Genomic DNA, 27,175 nt, shown 5'->3' with positions numbered 1-27,175 from the left:
TTACTTAAAGTACATTGAATGTAATGTTAGGTGTCTAGAAAGGTCTCATCGCCGACAAGGCGGTCGTTTCCATGAATAATACCCTAGCGCGAATCATTCACTCACTATTACCGGTTAATGATGGCCGATTTCCCGAACGATGCCATTTAGGTATATTTTACCTTTATAGCTGTACTTTATGCCGTAAGACTGACAACATTTTTATCCATCCATAGCTAATTAATGTTCCACTGTTGGGCATAGAGACGTAGACTGTACAAAAGTCGATTGCTTGGGTAACTCTGCCCCATTCGTGTTTCTACCGTGAAGTAGTTGTGTTTGTATGGCTGTGTTTCGGTTTGGAGGGTAGGATATGGCGTGAATTTACAGGGTACAGAGGAATAACATCTGAGTCTTCAGGAATGGTAACGCATGGGGGGTATTATGGGCGAAACAGTATACTCTGTTACGTCCATGGTACTGCTTGTGTCTATAGGCGACGGTTATCACTTTCCATCAGGTGGACCGTCAGCTTGTTTGCCATTCTAAGTTGTATAAGAAAAATATTAAAACTTATTATAAAAAAACAAAAAGAAAATTCATCACAATAACACATATGTACATATTGCGATAATATTTTGTCACTTTTTGTACCTTTATATATTACTAATCTAGTCGTGTCAATTCATTATAATATAAATTCATTAAAAATAATTTGTTTTTATTGTTAGCTTTCACTATAAGTGTAAGGTCATCAACACAGTTTTGCCAGTAGTTGCCACGCTTGGCAACCGCAGTTAGGCTTTGGTGACGTTTTAAGAGGGATACTGTTGCCTATCTTTTGACCAATAAATTCCCTTAGTCATTTTTACGAGACTCACGGGAAAGGAAGGAGTGGTTCATTCTATGCCGGGAGCACACGGCAAGCCGTAGGATACAGCTAGTGTATAATAAATTATTACTGGCACGCACTTGACTAGATATCTATTACTTTAAATAATAAATCTTGTGGTCGACGTGACACAGAGATGTCTGTGGTCGACGATGCTGCTTTAACTACTGTTTTGGGATCATGAGAAAGTATCAGGTTACGAAGTGGGCCGTGGGGCTTGACTTGTTTTTTACCGACTTCAAAAAAAGAAAAAGTTCTTAATTCGATTGTATATTTTTTTTCTTTATTCACATTTGTTACCTTAGAACTGCGTTATTTAAAAATTTGAAATTTTTCATAAGCAAGTTCAAATTCAACCGATCTGAATGTAGATCGGTTTCAGAGAAATTTTATCAATATTGGTTCGGTAGTCTGGTTTTTAAATCAATTTTTTTCCAAATCGGTTTATAACTGATGGAGTGGCCAATTTGGAAATCTCTTAATAGACTGCGAACCCAGATTGGCTGCTGCAGGTACAACCTGGTGAAATGGGCTGTTACATCTTAGGAGGGCTGCGGACTGTGGAGCGCAATCGCAGATCATATCTCATCTCCTGTACTGTCCTTTCTGTCTTTGATTTTGTAGGAAGCAGGACCTGAATAAGTCAATCAATTGTGTTTTGGAAGTTGCTAAATTTTGAGCCAAATATATTTAGATTAGCCGTGTAGTTCCCGGCATAGAATGGGTCACACCATCTTTTCTCGTGCGTGTCGTAAGAGGCAACTAAGGGAGCTTATGGTGGAAGGATGGGCAACAGCGTCCCCCTCAAAACATCACCAGAAACCAAACTGCGGTTGTCAACCCACCTGCCAAGCTTGGAACTATTGGCAAACCGTCTTTATGGGGGAGACTATGTTCAGCATTGTACAGATGACGACTGATAGATATATACATACATATTTAGGTTGCCTATTGACTCGAAACAAGAAGAACTGACTAGCAAAATTACAGTAAATATAAAAAAATACAATTGAATCGCTGTATGGTCCCGGCATAGAATAAGCCAACCTTTCCTTTCCCATGGGTGCCGTAAAAGTCGACTAAGAGGGCGAGGGATGTGCAGCAGCGTCCCTCTTAAAATTAATCCCATCTGTAAAAGCCTAACTGCGGTTGTCAATCCGCCTGTCAAGCGTGGCAACTATTGGCAAACCCCCCTTTATTGGGGACACTTTAATGGAGTAGTAACCCCGCCTTCGCTATACGCTGGCGGGGCACCAGTGAGGAATGATAGGTAAGACTGAAGCAAGTCAGTTAGTTTATCGTGACGAATTCGACAAAAAATCAATCGCGACGGTTTCCAGGGGGAACGGTGAGGAGGTCTACCTGGTAGGGTTTTTTTTTTTTTTTTTTTTTTTTTACAACACAGGGGGCAAACGAGCATGCGGCTCACCTGATGGTAAGTGACTACCGCCGCCCATGATCACCCACAACACCAGCGGCATTGCAGGTGTGCTGCCGGCCTTTTAAAAAGGAATATACTCTTTTCTTGAAGGTTATGTTGTCGTATCGGTTCGGAAATACTGCTGCTGGAAGTTGATTCCAAAGAATGGTTGTGCGTGGAAGAAAGTGCCTTGAAAAACGCACGGTGGAAGACCGCCACTCGTCCAGATGATTGGGATGAAACTTTAGTTTGTGGCGGGTTGTACGGTGGTGAAAATCAGCAGCAGGTATCAATCCGAACAATTCCTCAGAACACTCCCCATGATAAATTCGGTAGAAGATGCACAGAGACGCAACATCTCTGCGCAGTTTCAATGGGTCAAGTCGGACAGTAAGGCGTTGACTATCGATAATTCGAGCCGCCCGACTTTGAATGCGGTCTAACGGAAGGAGTTGGTACTGTGGCGCTCCTGCCCACAGGTGAGAACAGTATTCCATATGCGGCCTGACTTGGGCTTTATATAATTTCAGGCGGTGTTCTGGCATGAAATATCGTCTCACCCTATTGAGCACTCCTAACTTTTTGGAAGCTATCTTAGCCTTCTCCTCCAGATGACCGCAAAACTGGACGTCGCAAGATATATCAACGCCCAGAATTCCTAGACTTGACTTTTTATCAAGGGAAGTGCCCTGAAAGTGAGGAGATACGACAAACGGCGTCTTTTTTTGCGGTAAACGCGCAGACTTGTGTCTTTTTGGGGTTAAATTGGACAAGATTTTGTTCACCCCAGATCGAAACTTGAAGGGTTTATTGCTAGCAATGGAGTTGTTAATCCCCATACATACATACATACATATCTGTCACGCCTGTCTCCCATTAGGGTAGACAGAAACAATGGAACGCCAAATGCTTCGATTCGAACAAGCCTCATTCGCTTCTTCCACATTTATCAATCTTTTCATACGCGCTCGCCGGTTACGGGTACTTTTAATTTGGCCCTTCTTCAGCACGTCGCCTATTTGGTCGACATACGTCCGTCTAGGGCGATGGCTCGATAAATCTCTTTCGTAATTCTTCTTTCATCCATCCTCTCCAAATGACCAAACCAACGCAACATTCCTTTTTTGATTTTTGTCACTACATCGTCTTTCAGTACACACTTCTCTCTAATCACATTGTTCCTTACTCTATCTTTTAATGTAATACCACACATACTTCTCAAAGATCTCATCTCTACAACATTTATCTTACTTTCATGCTTCTTCTGTCATACCCCCGATTCGCTTCCATACATGAGTGTTGCTAATCCCCATTACTAGCAATTTCTTCTCCCTTCTTTGCGACATGTTTAGACCATCTGGGACTGCACTTTATTCATGGGGACTGATTCAATTAACTATTTTTCTCTCCTATCCGAAAGGTAAATGTGCGGTCTCACCGCCAGTCGCCAGCGTCCGCCGGCGTGCACAATAACAACTCATTACCATCTCAAGTGGAGGTGTAAACGTCCATACGAGTCGAGTGTGAATTGAATATCGTGACCGCGAGTTTCGCCGCGCGCTCTCATCACGTAATTGAATGGTTTTTGTCATTATAGTAAACCGTTGCCACAAACGGACTTGAACCTCAGACCGCTGTCCGTGATCGATGTACGGTTATAAAATACCATATAGTGATGGTAACTATAATTTACGTGAGACATTTATTATTTTCATTAATCCACTTTCCTTTTTTATATAATTAAATTTATTTCATATTAACTTCTTAAAGCTTTATCTATAATAAAGTGCCTTTTGTGTTGAGGTATCAGCTACTCGTGTACCAAAAATTAATTTACGAATAAATCCATTCAATCCTCTATGGGTTAAAGGGGAAGGGATTGCTGTTAAATGAGTCGTACAACCTCATTGCTAGCAATATACCCTATAAGAACAATCTTCACGCGGTTCATCTTGGAAACAGGAAGTCAGGATGGGCCAACTGACTTTTTGCATGGTCATCTCTCATCATTAACTGGTATTCCGAAAGCGTAGGCGGGGTTACATCCCCACCATTCCATTATCACCCATTAAAAACCCTTTAGGCGTAACTGAATAAGAAACATCCAAATATTTTTACAAACTTTTTCATAACAATATTGTTAAAAATATTGTTGCTTAAAATATTGTTTACCTCTTTCAGTAAAATTTTACGAGACTAAAAATTCTTGGTAGATTTTCAATGATCCTCACTATAAATGAGATTTGGTGAGATTTTACCAGACTTCTCTTCCAGTTTTAACTTTATTTAATTAGTAGAAATCGGCGCCGTTAGAGGGACACTGTAATTCTACAGTCAAGATAAGAGAGATTTGATCTGATTAAAGTCTTATGAGAACTTTATCTTACATTTTTCATGCATCAAAAAGTCTACCGCCTAGAGTTGATATTCCAGCAACATGGTTTATAAAAACGGAAATTAATACGATGCATTTAGGAAAAACTATGCTGACTTTCTGAACTTATCATAGTTTACCTGAATGGTCGCATTCATTTCCGTTTTTTACAAACCAGAAAATATACAGCGCGAAATTCTAAAATTTATTATTTCAGAAACGTGTCTTTGATGTTGTTAATTCACCACAAACCACCTTACCACAATGGCAACACTCCATTTATAACAATTACTTTTTACGGGCGAGATTTTGTTCTTAACGACATATAGATAGACAAGATAGATAGACAATTTATTTACATTACTTACAGCACACAAATTACAATAAAAAAAAAAAAAACATACACGTAATACACAGCAAAAGAGACAAAAGAATAAAAATAAAAAAAAGCACAAATAAAAAATAATAATACAAAAACAAAATACATAATCTAACAATCTCCTTCGTTACCATTCCTTCATGCGTGTGCCATAGTAACACAAAATGGTCACAGCTCAGTTTATTGCTTTGCCCTTAAAAGAGCAAAACACTGATGTTCTGATAACATATGACTTAGAGCTTACAGGGATAGGTGCTGCGCACTATAAGCCCCTTGTATCCTTCTCATGTAACCCATCGTTCGATCTATTTCTATTGTATATTTCTTATCTTTATTATCGTGTCTATCCTATACATTTATCACTGTTTTATATATGATATTTATATATTTATACACTACGTCTCTTGCACACACGTGTCCGTGAGTTACGTATTTAGGGCCTACTGAAAATCAGTGTCGTAGTTTCAGATATGAAAGTGCGACATATGCTGAGTTAGGTCCTTTGCACAAACATTGCTACATTCAACATTTATAAATGCATATTTATAAATTATAATAAAATATCGCCGCGTCCTATCGCGTTTGCCCAAAATTCACACATTTCATGCACCAACTCGCCCGGCGGCGTTTACCATACGCTTCATAAAAAAGTTAACTCACTTATGAAATCAAGTTTTCAAGCGAAAACCGCTTCTCTTACCGTGTATCAAGGTTTATATTTCAATACTGAAAGTGTTTAAGTATTGTATGAGACGACATTATTCAAATAAAATGGATTTTGACAGTTTTATTCCGTAATATCGGATATTGCGCGCCCTCTGCCAACTCACAAGTGCGATATGATTTTTTTAACTGAATAAAAAATAATATATTAGGTGAGAGTAGATTATTTAAAAATTAGAAGGAGACTGCAAAAAAAAATCGTCCAAATGGACCTTTTTTTAATGAATAATATTGTAATGGGAACCTCGCCTGCGCTATCGGTATATACTAGCGAGGCATTAGTAGGAGAGGTGAGGACGAAATAGGTTCGTTGGCTCATCGTAATGAATTCAACAATAATTTACGAAGCTGTCCCCCCCCCCCCCCCCCCCCCCGAGATATAGACTAGAATAGTCTACATTTATATTTTTAGACCTTGTAACTCAGGTCAATGATAAGTCCATCGGATCGGCTCCGCTCCGAGCCGAGTGAGTCACCACGTCGTAACTTACAGCCGGAACACTTTACGGGGCAATCCCTGTCCACTTCTGGATTTGCTCGGTCCCCTGGGGTCGGATGGGCGATTGATTTACACTTGCATGTTGCATACGCTGCAATATATATAAAGTGAATGAAGAAATATCAGGATTAATGACAGTTTAATGACGCTTTGAATATCTTATCGATAAAGGTAAGATGCACTTTTTTATAAGAAAATTATTTTCTACAAGCTGTAGCCCGTGACTTCGCATGCGTGAATTATTATATTATATAAAGTACCTATATTCTATGTGCTATAAGCTATCCATGTACCAAATTTCATTCAAATGTGTAACGTCCAGAAGTCTTCCCAATATCTTAAGTTTAAACTTTCGCGTTGTTCACACACAAACGTAGGCATAAAGAAACAAGTACATAGGTACTACTTTCCTGCAACATTTTTCATCGTGTTAAGTTCTAATAGTATATATATATATAACCCTGCTGAGGTTTTCCCAAGAGACTACAGCATGGGGATTCTTCAAAATGGGGGTAAAGAGGTTTCTTTAGTGTTGCAGGTGGTAACCGCTTACTATTAGGTAGGCCATATGCTTGTTTGCCACCTCAGTGCTATAAAAATAACTTATTATATTAAAATGAAATTATGACATAAAACGATAAGATGAAGTAATGATTTATTCGTTTTAACAACACTCATGTGTACAAATTAATTTCTTTTTAGTTTAATTTTAAATAGTTATTTTAAATTTCACATTGTCATAATTTAGCACGCGTGAGTGCGGCCGGCCCGCGGGAGGGTCCCGTCTGCATATAACAATGAGCCACTCCATAAAAGCACTATATTCAAGGATTTATACTGCCAAGGTGACTGCACTACATTTGAAGTTTTTTGTTATGAAGCGCTAGACACGAGAATCTTTTAGGAAAATTGTCCGGCACCTTCCTAACAAAGAGCTGAAGCCACGAAAAGGTAATTTTTGTTTTTAGAATTCATTTTTAAAGTCCATTAATTCATTTTTTCGGTATCGTAATGGTTACTAACTTTTTAGTAATAAATCTCTCTTTTTAAGAGACTTAGAGTAAGTTCTAAATCCGTTTCTATTTTGTGATGACTATGTAATGCGATTACGTAGCTGATTCGATTTTGATAATTCATACCGCAATCGATAGGTAACGATACCGCAAACGATTTACTTCTATATTGGTTATATATCAATTGCTTGAGGTTGGAGTTGTTTTTTGTAGAGCAAATATTGTTACCGTAAACTATTATAAATAGATTTTGTTCCACGAAAAAATACCAATTTCAACCGTGGCAAAATCAGTTATTTTGTTTTAAAAACTAAACTATTGAGTTTATTTCGATATCGTTTCTAGGGAACTGATATGACAGTATATTACTTTCAGATAAAAAAAAATGTAAATCGGTTTATAATTTTTTTTTCACAACACGGGGGCAAACGAGCTTGCGGCACACTTGATGGTAAGTGACTACCGCCGCCCATGATCACCCACAACACCAATGGTACTGCAGGTGTGTTGCCGGCATTTTAAAAAGGAATACACTCTATTGTTAATGTTGGAATTCGGAGATAATAAAAGGTAAAAAATAAATTGCGTGTCAAAAAATGTGAATAGAAAATGTCCTCCTTTTTTGAAGTCGATTGAAAATCAAACATACAGACATACATGGTTAATCATGTCCATCACGTGAGAGTCGTTCATTATCAGGCATTAGAAGCATGCTGTGTTCGCTTCTGAGGAAATTAAACTATGGTACATTTAATTACTTACATATAAGTGAACAGTAATTAGAAGGAAATATTTTAAACTAAAGACCAATTTATCACAATTAACTAAACCATGAAGTTGTAAAATCATATGTGAGAAGGTTTTTATGAAATGGTTATTCCCATTTCCATTCCCATTGCTCGTTCTATATACTGTGTACCATTGTAGAGTTAGTTTCCAGCGATCATTGTATCATCAACGTTGCAGTATAGTCGACTATCCAGGTTTCTCATATATGCAGTTCATTCCAGGAGGCCAATTATCTACAATTGGCTAACTTTTTCCTCGGCTCCTTCGCGTTTTCAAGTCGGTTCCTAAACGTGTTCGCACGATTTGAATTCTGCGTCGTGAACGTTGTTTTTGCAATGTTTTTCTTGTTAAATATAGTCATGATTGTTAGTTACTTTACGTGGATGCGTTATAAATGTGCTGCATTAAAAAAAAAATTGCTTAATTTTGTATAATGGAAATTGCTGTACCTTGATAATTTTTTCATTAAAACATAACATTGAAAATATTCTCTATCTATGCTATTGAAAATATTTGTATTTTAAATTTTACTGAGATCAAAATATATACAAAAGTGTAGGTTGATATCTTAAGTTTTTTTTTCTTAATTTAGTAGAAAATGATATTTTGATGAAGGTACCTTTTTTTATGCAACTTAGAATGGCAAACAAGCTGACGGCCCACCTGATGGCAAGCGGTAACCGTCGCCTATAGACATGAACGGTACCATGGACATAACAGAGTATACTGTTTCGCCCATAATACCTCCTATGCGTTGCCATTCCTGAGGACTCAGGTGTTATCCCACCCTTCAAACCGAAACACAGCCATGCAAACACAACTGCTTTCCGGTTGAAACACGAATGGGACAGAGGTACCCAAGCAAGCGACTTTTATATAAAGTCTCCCTCTAGTAATACTTTGATCATAGGTAGTTTTAAAAAAATCTAGTTATACAACTCACGCAATAAAAATTTAAACTGACTTGAATACAATTATAGTTATTCTAGGATAAATATGTATATATATATATATATATATATATATATATATATATATATATATATATATATATATATATATATATATATTATACTTTTATTGTATCTGTATGCTGTTTTGTATTCATGAGTATACTATCTGTTCTCCTTTAACCAAAGGTTGTCTGTAAGAGATTGCCCTAGCGATAAGACCGCCTTTTGTACCTTTATGTGTATATATCGATCTGTATTTATGTTACTGTATTTCACTTGAATTATTCACTTGTCATTGTATATTTTTATTTATGGTGCAATAAAGAGTTAAATAGATAAATAAATAATAAGTGGCTAACTTCTATTCCTTTCTCATAAAGTTCTCTTAGTCGCCTTTTACAATAGTCACAGGAAAGGAAGAGGTGGCCTATGCTGGGACCACATGACATGAAGCACTATTAGTTACAGAATATAAAATATTACATTAAAAATTGTACACATCACATTTCGTAAGTAATAATGCTACATTGAAAGCAAAATGAAAGCAAAACACCGTGCACGAGTACCTTTATCTCAGGAAATTGGTTTAAAATTGAAGGTTTGTACTAAGAGAAAGGAAGCCGCAAATTGAGTGCAATCGAATTGGCGCGCTACGTGAGATACTAACTGGTATCCAATGATATCTGCTATCTCCCTCGCGTCCAACTAGTGCGAAATATGTAGAATATACAATTAGCGTATCTATTAAAAGGTAATTAGGTTTGTTTTATATTTAAACTGATAATTGGAACATAAACTTACTGTACTTCGAAACAGTTTCATTTAGAAAAAAAAAATAGGTTTTCTATGGGCATGGACATCAAATGTTATTTATTTATTTAATTAATTAATTTATAATAAGATACCGAAGGATATTTTGGATCTCCCTTTTAATAAGTTTAAAATTGTTGTTAAAAAACACCTATTGAACAAAGCCTACTGCATTCTAAACGATTACTTGAATGACAAATGTGCATGGTATTAGTCGATCATGCACGGGCTTTTAACGACCATGTAATTTTGAAAATAGTACATTTAAATAAACACACATTTAAATGTTAACAGAGATTTAAAAGAGTAACTGTTGAGTTTCTTGCAGGCTCTTTTCAACAGATAACCACCTTCCGAACCCTGGAGTAGATTAAAAAAAAGACAATTTAAAAGTGCTCGTAAACAAGCCTTTTTGAAAAAAGACAATATGAATTTTTTTTAAAGAATTAACAAATAGAGTTGCCGTTTTTAACAGACTCCTTAGACAAGTACCAAACGAGTCTATGGATAGAATCGTTATCACTAACGAGTTCATGATATCGAATCGAACGGCAACGGCCAATATTTTGTACTTTCTTATATTCTAGGATTAGTAATTACCCGTAACTTCATTCACTTACGTACATACATATTCGTCACGCCTGTCTCCCATGAGGGTAGACAGAAACAATGAAACGCCAAATGCTTTGATTCAAACTAACTTCATTCACATGACCGGAATCTGTTAATTGCCGGGAATCTATCATTTAATTTTCCATCAATACTATGTGTTAAACCAAATTTCATGATGATAAGTCGAGTTAATAAATCGTCAAATTGTAACAAACAAATAAACTATCACCTATTTTTTTTTTATGGGTGAAAATGGTACGGTAACCCCGCCTGCGCTAACGGGATACGCTGGCGGAGCACCAGTGAAGGGTGATAGATGAGAATGAAAACAGGCCAGTTAGCCCATCATGATGAATTCATCTGGAATTAACCATGATAGTTTCCAGGGGGAACCGCGAGGAGGTCGACCTGGTTGGGTATATTGCTAGCAATGGGATTCTCAGTCTCTATTACTAACAATCCCTTTCCCTCCACATATTATATTATTGCTAGCTGTATTTCGCGGCTGTGCGTATAGGGAATAAAAAAAAATATGTTTTAAGCTTAGATTATATAGATAGAGCATCGAGCCTCAAAAACTGGCTAACTTTTTGTCAGCTTTTTGTCAAATTAGCTGAATCTTTTCTTTTATTAACGTTCTATATACTTACGTACACAATGTATCTAGACGTGTCTATATTTAATTACTTTATAAATAAAGTACGTTTATGCGTATTAAAAAAGTTCAGAATTTATAAGACAAAATAAATATAGAAGTTTTAAAGAAATCGCTTATAACCATTTATCATGCAAAATTATATGAGAAAGTTGTCCCGTTTTTCTCGAAACATTGTATGACGACATTCTATCGTATTCTATTCTTTTTTATAACTTGAGGTTCTGAGTTAGGATATAATCTAATCGTGTACTGAATTTCATTTAAATCCGTTCAATAGTTTTTGCGTGACAAAGTTACAAACATCCATTAGAAGAAGACTTTGTGCAAAAGTCGTTGCTTGGGTACTGCTATCCCAGTCGTGTTTCTACGGTCAAGCGATTGTGTTTAGATGGCTGTGTTTCGATTTGAAAGTGAATTACGGGGTACAGTACAGAGATACACTTTGGTCCTCAGGAATGGCAACACCTGGGGGGTATTTTGGGCGAAAACAGTATACTTTGTTATGTCCATAGTACTTTTCATGTCTATAGGCGACGGTTACCACTTTCCATCAGGTGGGTCGTCAGCTTGATTGCCATTCTAAGTTGCATAAAAAAGTCATCCAAACGTTCTAATTTATAATAGTAAGTAGGATTAGTAAGAATGTGATGGTATGCACTGTAGAAGCTGAATGTAATACGAGAGGGAGCAGCGGCGGCTGGCGGCGCACGCCTGTCCATAAAGCGAGGTGATAAACACCCGCGGCTAGCTGGACGTCCGCGATAACTCAGCACGCCGCGCCGCGTCCTGGGAAGTGTACGCGCGATCCTATCACACCACAGAATGTGGTATTAATTATAATCTATGCCACAGAATCCATTTATGTGGACTTAATAGGTATTAGAATCGAACATTACCAATTTTTTTTTTCATTACATTTTTTTAATGCAGGTTTTTTACACGTAAGTCAGTAGATGCAGGTGGTTTAGGATCGTTCCTTATCTATATTATAGTATAGTAGGTAGACGGATAATGACTAAAATGATGTAGATGATGATGATGATGATGATACACATCAAATGGAAGGACGTAGATTTTATGCAGAGATTTGCTGAGGTTTTTTTCTAGAGACTAGTATGGTTTTATATGGTTTGCGGTACAGTATTTAAGGCATCCCGTTCTCGTTATTGCTTGCATACGGGTGACGGAATGCCTATACAAGAGGGTACATGGTGGGCGCAGTTTAGACGCAATATTTGAGGAGCATTAGGAAGGTACTGCGGCCGGATACTGCAACAAATTATTATATGGTCGACCCCCGAACTGGCGACCTCTGCTGTCTACCGGTCCTCAATTCTAGGGACGACCGATCACCGGCCGTAAGAGATGACGCAGAGCGTCTATGAAAACTCACCAATCATGTAGTTGCATTACACTGTGTACAAATGATTGAAAACGGCTGACTAGTATGGGGTCCATCTTAATATATATTAAGATTTTTGCAGGGTCCGCAATACACATGTGACAACCCTAGTACTGCAAGCGTTTAAAGGCTATAGTAACCGATAATCACTTACCATCAGTCGGGCTGTATGTTTGTTAGCCTTTGTGGTATAAAAAAAAAAAATTGTTGATGTATCTATTATTCAATCTAAAGTGTCGGTCGTGAGCAGTGGGCTCCCACACTTGAGAGGTTCCGTACAGGGGCCATAATTTGAAGACTGCGGCATAAGCTCCCGTCACAGATCACCCCTCGGTAGGGCGGCGTGAATATAGAGACGGGCCGTTAAGAAGGCGAAATTGTGAAGAATATTTCTTCTAGCAACAAAATCGAATATTTCTTTTATAACGTGGGTAGAATTAAAACTGCTTCAGAATTAAAACTTATCGATGCTGTTTGACTGCGACAATAAAGGTGATATATGCTAAATACAAGTGCATCTTTCAGTTACATAGAATAGTAAATTGAAGTCGTATTTTACTCGTCAAATCGGAACTCAAAATTGAATAATTTGCAAGTCGGCAGCATTTATTTTGTATATTTGCAGTATTACTAATTGTTATTGGCCGAATGTGGGGCCCAGAATACCGTAACACAAGGTATCCTAGTACGGATTCTGTCCACTTCCAATGGCGGTCTATACGTCTATATTGTATTGTATTTAATGTTTGTTATATGTATTATTGGTTGGTTGGTTGGTTGAAATAATAGAGAATAGAAGAGGCAAAATGCTGGGCCATCTTATACGACATGACGATTTTTTTAAGAGCATAGTAGAAGGAAAGATAGAGGGCAAAAGAGGAAGAGGAAGACCGAGGAATAACTACATGGGACAGATAAAGGAAACACTCGGTGTCATGTCGTATAAGGAGATAAAGGATATGGCCTGGGATAGAGCTGGCTGGAGGAAGATGCATGAATTAGTTGCACCGACAAGAGGAAACTCTTAAATGAAAAGAAGAAATGTATTATAATGCAATTTGCTGTTGGTGTTCTTTTAAATAAATAAATAAATAAAGAACTAATTAGGTATTAAGTTTTGATAGTTATTAGAATACGTCTACTGTAATTATTAATAGCTTGAGTGATTTACTAACGGAACTGTATATTTTCCCAATTAAAAATGTATCTAAAAAGAACAAAAAATAGTTCTTCATATAAATTCGAATAGCCAGTTACACCGTGTTAGTATAGGAAGCGTATTAGTATGCTATTGATGTCACTTTGTATTATTATATTTTATTTAGATATAGATTGTGGAAACCGTTTAATTTTTTAAAGTGCCGCTTATTTTTACTAGAGGGAGACTTTGTACGAAAGTCGTCTGCTTGGATACCTCTGTCCCGTTCGTGTTTTTTGCCGTGAAGCAATTCTGATTTCAGGGCTGTGTTTCAATTTGAAGCCTGGGATATGGTAATGAAATTACAGTATAGAAGCATAACACCTTAGTCCTTAAAAATGGCAACGCTTAGGAGATATCATGGGAGACATAGTGTACTCTGTTATGTCCATGATACTGTTTATATCTATAGGCCACGGTTACAATTTTCCAGGTGTGTGGTCAGCTTGTTAGCCATTCTAAGTTGTATAAAAATGTATTTAAGAATATAGATATCAGTAAATCGCTGTTCTCGTGACCGTATGAACTATAAACTCGTCAGATTTCCGCCCCGGGCGGGCGGTGTGCGGTGCGAGCGGATTTAAACTGCACGCGACGACGCCCGAATATAAAGTTCATGTTTTATTGTGCACTTAGATTGATGGTGGCTCAGTTCCACGTCGTTACTTAGAATATTTCCATTATGATGTCCCCACCATGTGCTGCGTTGACGGAACGAGAAATGCATTTCTGGTGTTACGTTCGTCAGTTTGCCGCTAACACGATACGTCTACTCTCAGCTGAGTTGTATCTAGTTTTATGATCGTTACGAAGATTTTTGGCAGCGTTTCATGTTTATATTTTTATACAACGATGAGGCGGTGGAAATCAAGTATACGGCCCGTCTGATGGGTAATTAATTATCAAGGATATGGTATCTTTTTTTATACAACTTAGAATGGCAAACAAGCTGACGGCCCACCTGATGGAAAGTGGTAATTATCGCCTATAGACATGACATGCAGTACCATGGACATAACAGAGTATACTGTTTCGCCCATGATACCCCCCATGCGTTACCATTCCTGAGGACTCAGGTGTTATTCCTCTATACCTATATCTGTAACATTTTTTTTAATTGCTAAAATATGTATGGTAATCTGTCTGTGTTACCGGTATTCGTTGGCCTTCTATAGCAGTGAAGTATGATAGGTGAGAACTATAGTAGGTCAGTTGGCTCAATGTGTAGAATCCATCAGGAATTAACCATGATGGTGTGTGTGTGTAATAACAAAGACGCTGGTTGTTACTGTCTCGTTCTATCTCATGTATGCGATAGCGATAATGTATCTACTGATAGAGTTGTTTATCACTTGTCTAGAGGGCCGAAGGTGTACAGATGTTGTTGACCTTGAAGACGCCTTATTTTGAAGAATTTTATTTAATTTCATGGATAGCCAATCCCGTAACTTCACTATATAACGTAGAAACGTATATAAGTGAAAGATAGATAGATACTTTTTATTGTTTCCTCCATAAGATTACAATAGTAAACTTATTATAGATACAAACAATTACAAGAAATAATCACAATGAGAAAGCAATGGGCAAATATAAAACCTTATCACTAAAAGGCAATCTTTGGATGGAGAGGAATAGAATATGAATCCAGAAATCCCATGGCATTGTTTGGTATTTTTTTTATACTACTAAGGTGGCAAACAAGCATACGGCCCATTTGATGGTAATCGGTTACCGTAGCCTATGAACACCTGCAATACCAGAGGTATTACGCGCGCGTTGCCGACCCTGAAGAGACCTCTTTATTGCTATTTTATTATTTATTGCTAAATTGAGTTCAGTTTTCCTGTTATAAAATGTATTTACTAAATAACTGTTATCATTGTGAATACGATTGAATTTTTTTTTTTTTTTTTTTTTTTTTTTTTTTTTTTATAGAACTTAGAATGGCAAACAAGCTGACGGCCCACCTGATGGAAAGTGGTAACCGTCGCCTATAGACATGAGCAGTACCATGGACATAACAGAGTATACTGTTTCGCCCATGATACCCCCCATGCGTTGCCATTCCTGAGGACTCAGGTGTTATTCCTCTGTACCCAGTAAATTCACGCCATATCCCACCCTTCAAACCGAAACACAGCCATGCAAACACAACTGCTTCACGGTTGAAACACGAATGGGACAGAGGTACCCAAGCAATCGACTTTTGTACAAAGTCTCCCTCTGGTAAGCTGTGTGTGTATTTATAAATAATAATTAAAGTACATACTTATGTATGTACTTACACAAACACGTATTTTCCTCTTCATATGACAACAATTAAAGAAGCTTAAATTAATTAAAAAAACTATTACATACACATGTGATTTTTTATATATAGTTCAGTGATTCGCAGATTGAATTATCTGGTTTCTCTCCTATAGCACGCTCATGTTATCACTCTCTATTGTTCCATTTGTCTGAGGAACTCTAGAATTGCATATTAGTCAAACAGGACTAATTAATTAATTAATTACTCATCTCATAATATACGAGGTCTGTCCGGAAAGTTCGTATAAAAGTGTTCTGGAATGCGAGAAAGAGGAGTGGGGAGGCCAGGTAAGCGCAGGACCCCTTCCTTATGTCCCTAACAATGCTTCAGTTCTGGTCTGACCGCCGTGCGGTGCGAACTGGCTTGTCACGCCATCTGTGAAGTTACCTCTTAACGAAACCCCGTCGGCATGGAGCCCGCTTCCGTTGAAGAGCAGCGCGTCGTAATCAAGTTTCTCTCGAAACTCGGCAAGAATGGCCGTGAAATTTTTGCCGATCTCAGAACAGTTTATGGGGATGATGCTGTGAAGGAACCAACCGTCCACAAGTGGCTAAAAAGATTCAGAGAGGGCCGAGAAAGCGTTCAAGATGACCCACGTTCAGGACGTCCTTCCACTTCACATTCCGACGAAAACGTGGAAAGAATTCGAACTTGTGTTAATGGGGACCGTCGTTTAACGGTCAGACAGGTGGCTGAAGAGCTTAATTTGGGCAAAACCGTGGTCCACGAAATTCTAAGAAACGAACTTCAAATGAAAAAAATTTGCGCCAAGATCGTTCCGTGAGTTTTTGAGTAAAAATTCCATTACGGTGACCGAACACCCCCCTATTCGCCGGATTTGGCCCCGTGTGACTTCTTCTTGTTCCCAAAAACCAAATTGGTACTTCGGGGGCGGCATTTGGGGGACATAAATGAGATAAAAAAAGCTACGACGGGGCAGCTGAGAAACCTACAACCAGAGGACTTTCAAGGAGCCTTCTCACAGTGGAAACGGCGTTGGCACAAGTGCATTATGTCACAGGGGGAGTACTTTGAAGGGGATAAAATTGATTTACCTGAATAATTGTAAAATAAAATTTTTAAAAAACTTTTATACGTACTTTCCGGACAAACCTCGTAATTACTAATTATTTAATTAACAATAATTATATACTTATTAAATATTTACTAATTATATAATTAAATCTAATTAATTATTATTTAATCAATTACTAATTTAATTAAAAATAATTTAATTTTAATTATTTAATTAATAATTAATTAATTATTGATTACTTCTCAGGCATTGTCGAGGTACTTGATTGATAGACCAAATAGACAGCAAAAAACGCGTCGGAAGACGAAGGAAGTTCCTCAACTAAAATTTTACACGTACATTTGATGAGACTAGATTTGTCTGTACCGAGCGAGCAAATGAAAGACAATGTGAAGCTAGAATAACGACTTTCTGGTATAACAGGTATAATGAGCGTAATTTTTATTTATATTTTTTGGTCTACTCTCCTAGATAGATGACAAAGTGATGTTTATAATAGTGACCGACCAAGCTTTCGGTTTCGGCTAGTTTCGGCCAAAAATTCTACTTTCTGGTTCCTGGTTTCTTTTTAAGTTTACTTCCAAGAGTAAGTCATAATTTTAACATGTTTTTACATATGAATATATATGACATATTTGTTACATACTTTAATTAGTGTTTATGATTACCCTTTTATTATTTGTGTGTTTGTGTAAATAATTGTGTAAAAAATACACTAGATTTCAGTGTAGAAGAGAAATTTTAAATATGTTTCAGTAAGTTTCGCTTTCGGTTTCGGCCGAAACTGAGACTAAGGCCGAAAGTTCGGTTTCGGTTTCGGCTGTAAAACCTGTTTCGGTCGGACACTAGTTTATAATTTATTCGGTGCTCCTGTTTATATTTATGTGTGACGTGACAGCGTAAATTCCGATTCTTAGTCATTACGAGTGTGTTAATCTATGCGTGACGTCAGAGTGCGCGGTATAAGATAGCGTATTTGGCGAGACTGCAATCGGACCTCGTGGCGCAACGGTAGCGCTACTGGCTTACACGGTGGTGTGAGGACGGGACGCACTAAATTTCACGTTTCTTTCCCAACGATGCACATTGGCGGGTGGAAAGGTGTGACGTAAGGTGTCGTGCCCTCGTACTAACAAAGGCAGGAGGTTGTGTGTTCGAATCACACCGGGGTCCAATTTATTTATTTCATTTTCGAATCTGCCTCGAAATTATGGACATAATCAAGCATGTATTACGGTTTTAAGGACTAAGATATAGCTGCTCCATATTCTTTGTCTTCCAAGCAACAATATATGTATGATGTGTGCTTAAAATAATTTATAATTCCGAAGTTATTGTAGTGAAATTTCAAAATAATGGTTCCTAACCTCTTCAAGATTTTCAGGATTGTTAGAAATGGAGATATAACCGTTCCATTGCTAGCAATATACCTTATCAGGTCGACCTACACGCGGTTCCCCCTGGAAACCATTGTGGTTGACTTATATCGAAATTGCCACGATGAGCTAATTGACCTACTTTTTTTATTCTTACCTATCACCTCTCACTGGTGCCCCGCCAGCGTATACCGATAGCGTAGGCGAGGTTGCTATTCCATTTTCACCCATTAAAAAAACCTCTTCAATCGTACCCTTTGACTTTTTAAGAACTTGGAATATATGATTCTACTAGGTATATATTTTACAATATACATTTTATTTTTGCTTTGGATTTACATCTAATCTTACATCACCTGATGATAAGTGATGATAAGATCAGATTGTTTAATATTTAAAGGAAACTAAGTTTGTTTGTTGCTTCTTGGCGTCTTAATTGCTTAACTGTAAAGGGCTTAACTAATTGTCATAAAATCCTGCATACATTTAGTATTTGAGATGTAAAAGGAAAGAAAAGAAGAAGTTATGTAGAAATATATTTCGTCGCGTTAAATCCCGATATATTATTTAAAATATATTTGAAATGATAACCTGATGTAGGACGCGCTTGAAGACAAATGGCAACTTTTGCCTATAGACAAAAATAACACGATAACACTCTAATGCCTATGTCGCCCTGGTACTCTCGATTCGTCGCTATTCTTTTATGTTCAGGACTGTGTTACTCTATTTTTGTACTAAAATTTATTTGATTAAAAAGCAAGCCTTCAGAATGCTCATAATTATATTTAGGTATATACTTTATATGTTTCATTTAGATTTTTTTTATACAACTTAGAATGGCAAACAAGCTGACGGCCCACCTGATGGAAAGTGGTAACCGTCGCCTATAGACATGTGCAGTACCGTGGACATAACAGAGTATACTGTTTCGCCCATGATACCACCCATGCGTTGCTATTCTTGAGGACTCAGGTGTCACAACTGCTTTACGGTTGAAACATGAATGGGACAGAGGTCCCCAAGCAATCGATTTGGTTGTCTATAAATGAACGTGACTGAAACACGGATTCTTGCCGACTTTACCACGGAACTCTTATATTATGCAGGAATAATATTATTAGAACTGCTAAATAGCAGTATATTTGACTTAACTTATTTTTAAGTATATTTTGTACTAAAAAACTTCAATGGGAATTTCCATTTAAAATAATTATAATAAATTAGTAATCCAGAGAGGAGCTTAAACATTGGCCTAATTTATAAATAGCAGATCATATTTACGTTAACGAATGATGTCACTGTGCCAATATAAAGCGATAACGAATTTCAAAACAGTCGACAGGGATTTCGTGGCGCAATGGTAGCGCGCCTGACTCCAGATCAGGAGGTTGCGTGTTCAAATCACGTCGAGATCAAAAGGATTCTTTCTTTTTAAGTTTTTACTTTTTCTTTTTTTTTATATATATATGTCAAAATAATACGACACCCGTATAAAAAGTTAAGTTAATATACATTAATAATTTATTTTAAACACATTTTAAATATGTAAGAATTCGTATTATAAAATGTAAATTATTTTGAACTTAATTCCAATACATTAAAGCAGTCATAGTAAATCTTTGCCAACTCTACAGTGGCTTTATTTTGTTCATCAATAAATACGTATCATCAAAGACCTGCTTTATATGTGAAATTTTCAAACTCGATGAATTTGTTGTTTGGAATTCTTTACTGTGATTTTTTTTATTCGAAGTGACGCGGCCGTGTTACATCTATATTCGTCTATTTTTTTTTTTTTGCTGGGTGAAAATGGTATGGTAACCCCGCCTGCGCTAACGGGATACGCTGGCGGAGCACCAGTGAAGGGTGATAGATGAGAATGAAAACAGGCCAGTTAGTCGACCTGGCTATGTATATTGCTAGCAATGGGATTTTTAGTCTCCATTACTAACAATCCCTTTCCCTCCACTGATCTAAGTTAGATCAGAATAGAATAGAATACTTTATTTGCTCTAAATAAATAAAGTTCTCATTTACATAACTTTACGGTTAAATCTTAGATAAAAGCTTAAGGTACGCAGAATTGTAAGCACGATGCCTTACATTTCCCAACAAAGACCGCGCTGTGTGTGTGTGTATGTCACATTAGCAGTATTACTTGCTCAGATCACTCCTAGTGATGACTTGGCAGCTGTCACCGCCATCATTCCGGACGTCGAGTGGCGCTATTGTGAGCGCGCGTACTGTTTGCGGTGTTCAACCGACTTCAAATAAGAGGTTCCTAATTTTATCACGATCAAAGCTGCCATTTCTCTTTGTGGTGATAAGCTAGATAGATAGATAGATAATACAGATATACACAGTAAAAAGAGATAAAAGAATGAAAAAAAAAGAAACAAAAGAAAAAAAAATACAAAAAGCAAAATATATAAAACAACAATTGCCTTCTGTCATGCGTGTGCCATAGTAACACAAAATGGTCACAACTCAGTTTATTGCTTTGCCCTCAAAAGAGCAAAACACTGATATTCTGTTGTGAATTCGGTTTGTTGTGAAGAAAAATCTACTTTCAGAAACACGATTCAGCGTTTATAATTAATATAATTCAGTCTATTGTACGAAAAATTTCACCGTCGTTTTTTAAGGCTTGCCATACTACTAAGAACTTATGGTACTGTCACGATTAAAGTAAAAAACTAAACTATGTACTAGGCGTGGCTAATATGGATACCGGGGGGGGGGGGGGGGGAGAGATTGTTAGCAGTGGAGTTTGACAGCCCCATTGCTAGCAGTATGCCTTATTAGGTCGTCCTCCACGTGGTTCCCCCTGGAAACCATCGTGAGCAATTCTTGTTGAATTCGTCACGATGGGCTAACTGACCTGCTTCATCCTCACCTATCATTCTTCACTGGTGCCCTACAGGTGTATACCGATAGCGCGGGTGGGGTTACAATTCCATTAAAAAAAATATGGATACCGATCCGATATCTATATATCTCTGGACGTTTATGGTGGTAAAAAGGTCATCACCCATTTCGATATCGTCCATATAGGTCGAATATCTATTTTCGAATATGGTTAAAGTCAATTATACAATATTATTTTCTAGTTCACAGACTTTTAACATATTCGTTATTAGAATATATATATTAGATAATATATATATATATATATATATATATATATATATATATATATATATATATATATATGGTATATATACATAGGTCTGCTCTATTGCTGTCCAAATGGTGGATACACTGTTGCGTACTTTATCACTTATTCATCTCTGAAACTAGTTCTTAATGATTGTTATTAGAGATCGATAAACCTACGCTATGTCAATAATCTGTGAACTACAAAAAGTGCATGCATAATCTTATGATGTATATATGCACATAGTAGGAGTAGGTAATATATAGCAATGGGGGAAAGGGATTGTTAGTAATGGAGACTAAGAATCCCATTGCTGGCAATATACCCAACCAGGTCGACCTCTTCACGGTTCTCCCTGGAAACTATCATGGTTAATTCCTGATTCATCATGATGGGCTAACTGGCCTGTTTTCATTCTCATCTATCAGCCTTCACTGGTGCTCCGCCAGCGTATCCCGTTAGCGCAGGCGGGATTACTATACCATTTTCACCCATCAAAAAAAAATATAGGATTCTATAAATACTAGGAAGTGATTTGTTCTGCAGAAAAAGAAAAAAAAACAGGGACGTTAATCTGTAAACTCTAATGGGAGTGAATTCTAGTGAGCATAACAAGTTTGCTCCAATCAAATTCAGATAAATCAGTATCAATTAGTCACGTTACGTCACCCACTCAGATTATATAGATACAGTGTTTCCATACAAATGCTTCGAGAAAGGAGGCTCAACTTTTTCATACAATTTTGCATGATAAATAGTTATGAGTGATTCCTTTACAACTTCTATATTAATTATATCTTATAATTTCTGCATCATTATAATGCGTAAATGTTCATTTTATTTATTAAATAATACGTCAAGATACATTATATGCGTAAGTATATAGAACACTGATAAAATAAATGCGTCAGCTGATTTGACAATTGGCTGACAAAAAGTTGACCCGTTTCTGAGACGCGATGCACTATCTATACTCGTATAATCTAAGGACAGCCAGTACACAAATATGACTTGCACAAACAAAAAACAAGATTTTAATCCAAATTTGTTGCCGCAACTTGGACGTGGGTAGCGTTTCCTCTCATTCGAATTTGCCCGGCCATATGCGACATTTAATTTGGTGTACGAATTTTAATTTGTCCGACATTATGAGAATATGCATATTTTAAATAAATAAAATTAGCTAATACACTATTTAAAAGGTAAACATATACGGTAGAAATTCTTTGTTGAAAAATAAAATTGTAAATAACGACATTTTCAAAACTACAAGAATTGAATTATTTCACTTATGGCAACAAAAAGTAGAGATCAGGGAAAGAAGGATAACGCACTGTAACCAGAAATAACTTTAGTTTCGAATAATTAACAATATTTTTATGCGTAGTAACATCTCACTAACTTCGTAATCTGGAGTTCTACCATGAAATGAAATTTCGAATTTTCGGGTTTTTGTTCATAATAAAAATCGACTTAGTAAGTAGAGCTAAACGTGTCTTTTGTCATAAATCTTACCTTAAAAGTCCAAAGGAAAGATATTTTAGCATTTTTAATATTTTAAACGATATTTCATGTAATTTTAACATTAAAATTGTGTTTCGTTCGGACCCAAAATTTCGAAACACATTTCATGGTAGACCCTTTTAATAGGAACAAACTAGGCACCTATCCGGTCGTGACTACGAACGTAAAAAGTAATAACTCTAATAATTAATTACGAAGGCCAACTTTCCAACGACTATTTGACTACCTATAAAAAGACTTTCTCACATCGTGCCACGACGTAACAAAACAATAAAACAGTTGGACACCAACAGTGGCTGGGCGTATAATGAACGCCGCCCGAGCCAGTGTTGCCAGATTGGGTATTTTTTCACAATTTTGGGTAAATGTTTGTGTTTTAATGTAATAGTCAACGGTTTAACTTACGATAATTATTAATTGAAATAAAACGTACAAAAGTCGCTTGCTTGGGTATATCTGTCCCATTCGTGTTTCAACCGTGAAGCAGTTGTGTTTGCATGGCTGTATTTCGGTTTGAAGGGTGGGATATGGCGTGAATTTACAGGGTACAGAGGAATAACATCTGAGTCTTTAGGAATGGCAACGCATGGGGGGTATCATGGGCGAAACAGTATACACTGTTATGTCCATGGTACTGCTCATGTCTATAGGCGACGGTTACCACTTTCCATCAGGTGGGCCGTCAGCTTGTTTGCCATTCTAAGTTGTATAAAAAAATGAAATATTTGTATATTGGAGAAATTTTGGTGAAATAGAATAGTAATTAATAATTTTGGTTAATTTACTTGAGAGTTGTATTTCTATGTAATTATATAATATACTATTGTATTGATGGTAGTAATCAGCGTCAAGAGAGATAGTAATTTTTTATTGTGAATAGTAATTACTTGGCAAATCGTAGTGAAATCGGACAATAATCTGTGATTGTGTAAAAATAACGGCAACCGTATCATTATGGGGTAAAATAAAGAAATGCAACTGAATTTATTATACAGCGTATTCCAGTCCCATACATAAATACATTCTTGTAAATACATATTATACATTAAAAACACCCATATCAATACAAACATTTTTGTATCAGGGATCGAACGCCCGATCTTTGGAAGGTGAGGTTGTCATTTGAAATTTGGGGAGAAATGAATGTGTCTGGCAACACTGGATTTGGCTCTCAGGCGCAACGGTCGAAAGATCGCTGCTAGATTTGTTCCCACACTCTGTTCTATACTCAATCTAAACTAACTATTTCACGGTCCAAGAGTCGAATGGAACGTGCCGCGTCGCCGGCTACTTCACCTCTGCAACAAGCGACCTTCGGACACTCTGCGACCTTTGGATTGATCCAAAGTCAATGTCATCTATCATCCATTGGGGTCGATTTTTAATCGCCATATCTTTGACCTTTACGAGTATACGACATGACTCCTAGTGCTTTTATTACGTAATGATATATTATCTATCCATGAATGAGGACATTCGTAGACACATGTATTTGATTTGATAATTAAATTTAGAGCGCTGTGCCAGGGGTGTTCTCTTCCAGTGATTTGTCCGGTTCTATAAGGACACACGGGTTTGCGACCCCAGCCTCTCTAGACTGGAGTTTCTGACTAGTATCCTCTCCGCAACTGCCGTGTCCCTTTTCCATTGTCGCATAAATTCTTTTTTAACGACTACCTTCAGTCATTCCTAAAGTCCTCCTTCGTTTCCCTCAATTTTTTTCTCCATACCATAGGTAACGGGTACCATCAACTAATGCATTTACAAGGAAAGTTGATATTAGGCAGGCGGCCGGTCGTAAAATTAAAAGCTAAAATTTAAGGTAATATGGATAAAATCATATTACGCCGACCCCCAATAATTAGTAAAGGAGCATGATGCCCACGGCCACTTTCTACCATCGTACGGCTCGCCATCGACAAGGAGTTCATCCCCATATCCTATAGCCTCAATGGTCGCATATAGCGCGATTTCAGAGATGTTTCCTCCCACGAACACTCAGCTTGTGGAATGAGCTCTTCAAAAGGGGTTCTTCAAAAGGGGGGTAAAGAAGTTTCTTCAGGGTCGGCAACGCACGCGTAATACCTCTGGTATTGCAGGCGTTCATAGGCTACGGTAACCGCTTACCATCAGGTGAGCCGTATGTTTGTTTGCCACCTCAGTGGTATAAAAAAAAGGAAGATGATATACGAGGTCTGTCCGGAAAGTTCGTATAAAAGTGTTCTGGAATGCGAGAAAGAGGAGTGGGGAGGCCAGGTAAGCGCAGGACCCCTTCTTTATGTCCCTAACAATGCTTCAGTTCTGGTCTGACCGCCGTGCGGTGCGAACTGGCTTGTCACGCCATCTGTGAAGTTACCTCTTAACGAAACCCCGTCGGCATGGAGCCCGCTTCCGTTGAAGAGCAGCGCGTCGTAATCAAGTTTCTCTCGAAACTCGGCAAGAATGGCCGTGAAATTTTTGCCGATCTCAGAACAGTTTATGGGGATGATGCTGTGAAGGAACCAACCGTCCACAAGTGGCTAAAAAGATTCAGAGAGGGCCGAGAAAGCGTTCAAGATGACCCACGTTCAGGACGTCCTTCCACTTCACATTCCGACGAAAACGTGGAAAGAATTCGAACTTGTGTTAATGGGGACCGCCGTTTAACGGTCAGACAGGTGGCTGAAGAGCTTAATTTGGGCAAAACCGTGGTCCACGAAATTCTAAGAAACGAACTTCAAATGAAAAAAATTTGCGCCAAGATCGTTCCGTGAGTTTTTGAGTAAAAATTCCATTACGGTGACCGAGCACCCCCCTATTCGCCGGATTTGGCCCCGTGTGACTTCTTCTTGTTCCCAAAAACCAAATTGGTACTTCGGGGGCGGCATTTGGGGGACATAAATGAGATAAAAAAAGCTACGACGGGGCAGCTGAGAAACCTACAACCAGAGGACTTTCAAGGAGCCTTCTCACAGTGGAAACGGCGTTGGCACAAGTGCATTATGTCACAGGGGGAGTACTTTGAAGGGGATAAAATTGATTTACCTAAATAATTGTAAAATAAAATTTTTAAAAAACTTTTATACGTACTTTCCGGACAAACCTCGTAATCCCAAGCAGGATATGGTGTGTAAAATATTAAATGAAAGAAGTTCCTATCAATTGTGAGAGAAATGCTACTTAGAGAAATATGTTATTTCTCTTCCTTTATGAATAAATTTAATCTATTGGTTACTTAAAACAATGTTTGAGAAGTCAACCGCTCGGATTAAACATTTAATTTCCTATTACTGAGATTTATTCTTTATTTTGTAATTGACCGCGTCTTCGATCGAATTATCTATCAGCGGCTGACGGTTACTAAGGAAATGTCGTATTATAAACTTATCATGATATCGCTGTTGAACGCCAATTGTAGGTGTGGCACACTCAAATTTATAACGTACCTTATATTACCATTTTAGTGCCATTGATTTTTACTCATAACTACTTAAAAATACCAAAGAAATCTTTGTCGTGTAGATGTCATTTACGTTGTCTCTAAAAAAACTGTACCTCCTCCAAAATTGAATAATATTTTAATAATTTTTCTACAGCGAGCTAAACAACAACTGATTTAGCAACCACGAGAGCTATGGCGTTCGTGGCACTTATATTTTTTTTTGCCGGGTGTAAATGGTATGGTAACCCCGCCTGCGCTAACGGGATACGCTGGCGGAGCACCAGTGAAGGGTGATAGATGAGAATGAAAACAGGCCAGTTAGCCCATCATGATGAATTCATCAGGAATTAACCATGATAGTTTCCAGGGGGAACCGCGAGGAGGTCGATCTGGTTGGGTATATTGCTAGCAATGGGATTCTCAGTCTCCATTACTAACAATCCCTTTCCCCCCTGGCACTTATATTGACAATACGTACGAGCGCGCTCGTGCCACTTAAACGGTTAAAAAATTTACAATATATGGTCAATGTAATAGAAATACTAAAGTGTATTTAGTATATATTTAACGTTAAAAAGTAGCAGTAGTTATTTAAGAAAAAACTTAGCAAATTATTCACTCAATGATTTCAATGAAGTTTAGC

At 37.5% G+C, this 27,175-nt stretch overlaps 1 protein-coding gene and 1 non-coding gene across 2 annotated transcripts in view; one reads left to right on the top strand and one right to left on the bottom strand.

The window, feature by feature from the left end:
• Window positions 1-27,175, bottom strand: part of LOC113511835 (solute carrier family 22 member 1-like) — a 135,332-nt gene that overhangs the window by 34,565 nt on the left and 73,592 nt on the right. The gene's annotated exons all lie outside the window — the stretch shown is intronic.
• On the top strand, window positions 19,774-19,845 carry Trnaw-cca (transfer RNA tryptophan (anticodon CCA)). Its single transcript has one exon. It is a non-coding gene; the product is annotated as a tRNA-Trp (tRNA).

The sequence above is a fragment of the Galleria mellonella genome, unplaced genomic scaffold (assembly GCF_026898425.1).
Source record: "Galleria mellonella isolate WM207_F2 unplaced genomic scaffold, CSIRO_AGI_GalMel_v1 utg63, whole genome shotgun sequence".
Taxonomy (NCBI): Eukaryota; Metazoa; Arthropoda; class Insecta; order Lepidoptera; family Pyralidae; genus Galleria; species Galleria mellonella.
This window is presented reverse-complemented; position numbering and strand designations above follow the sequence as displayed.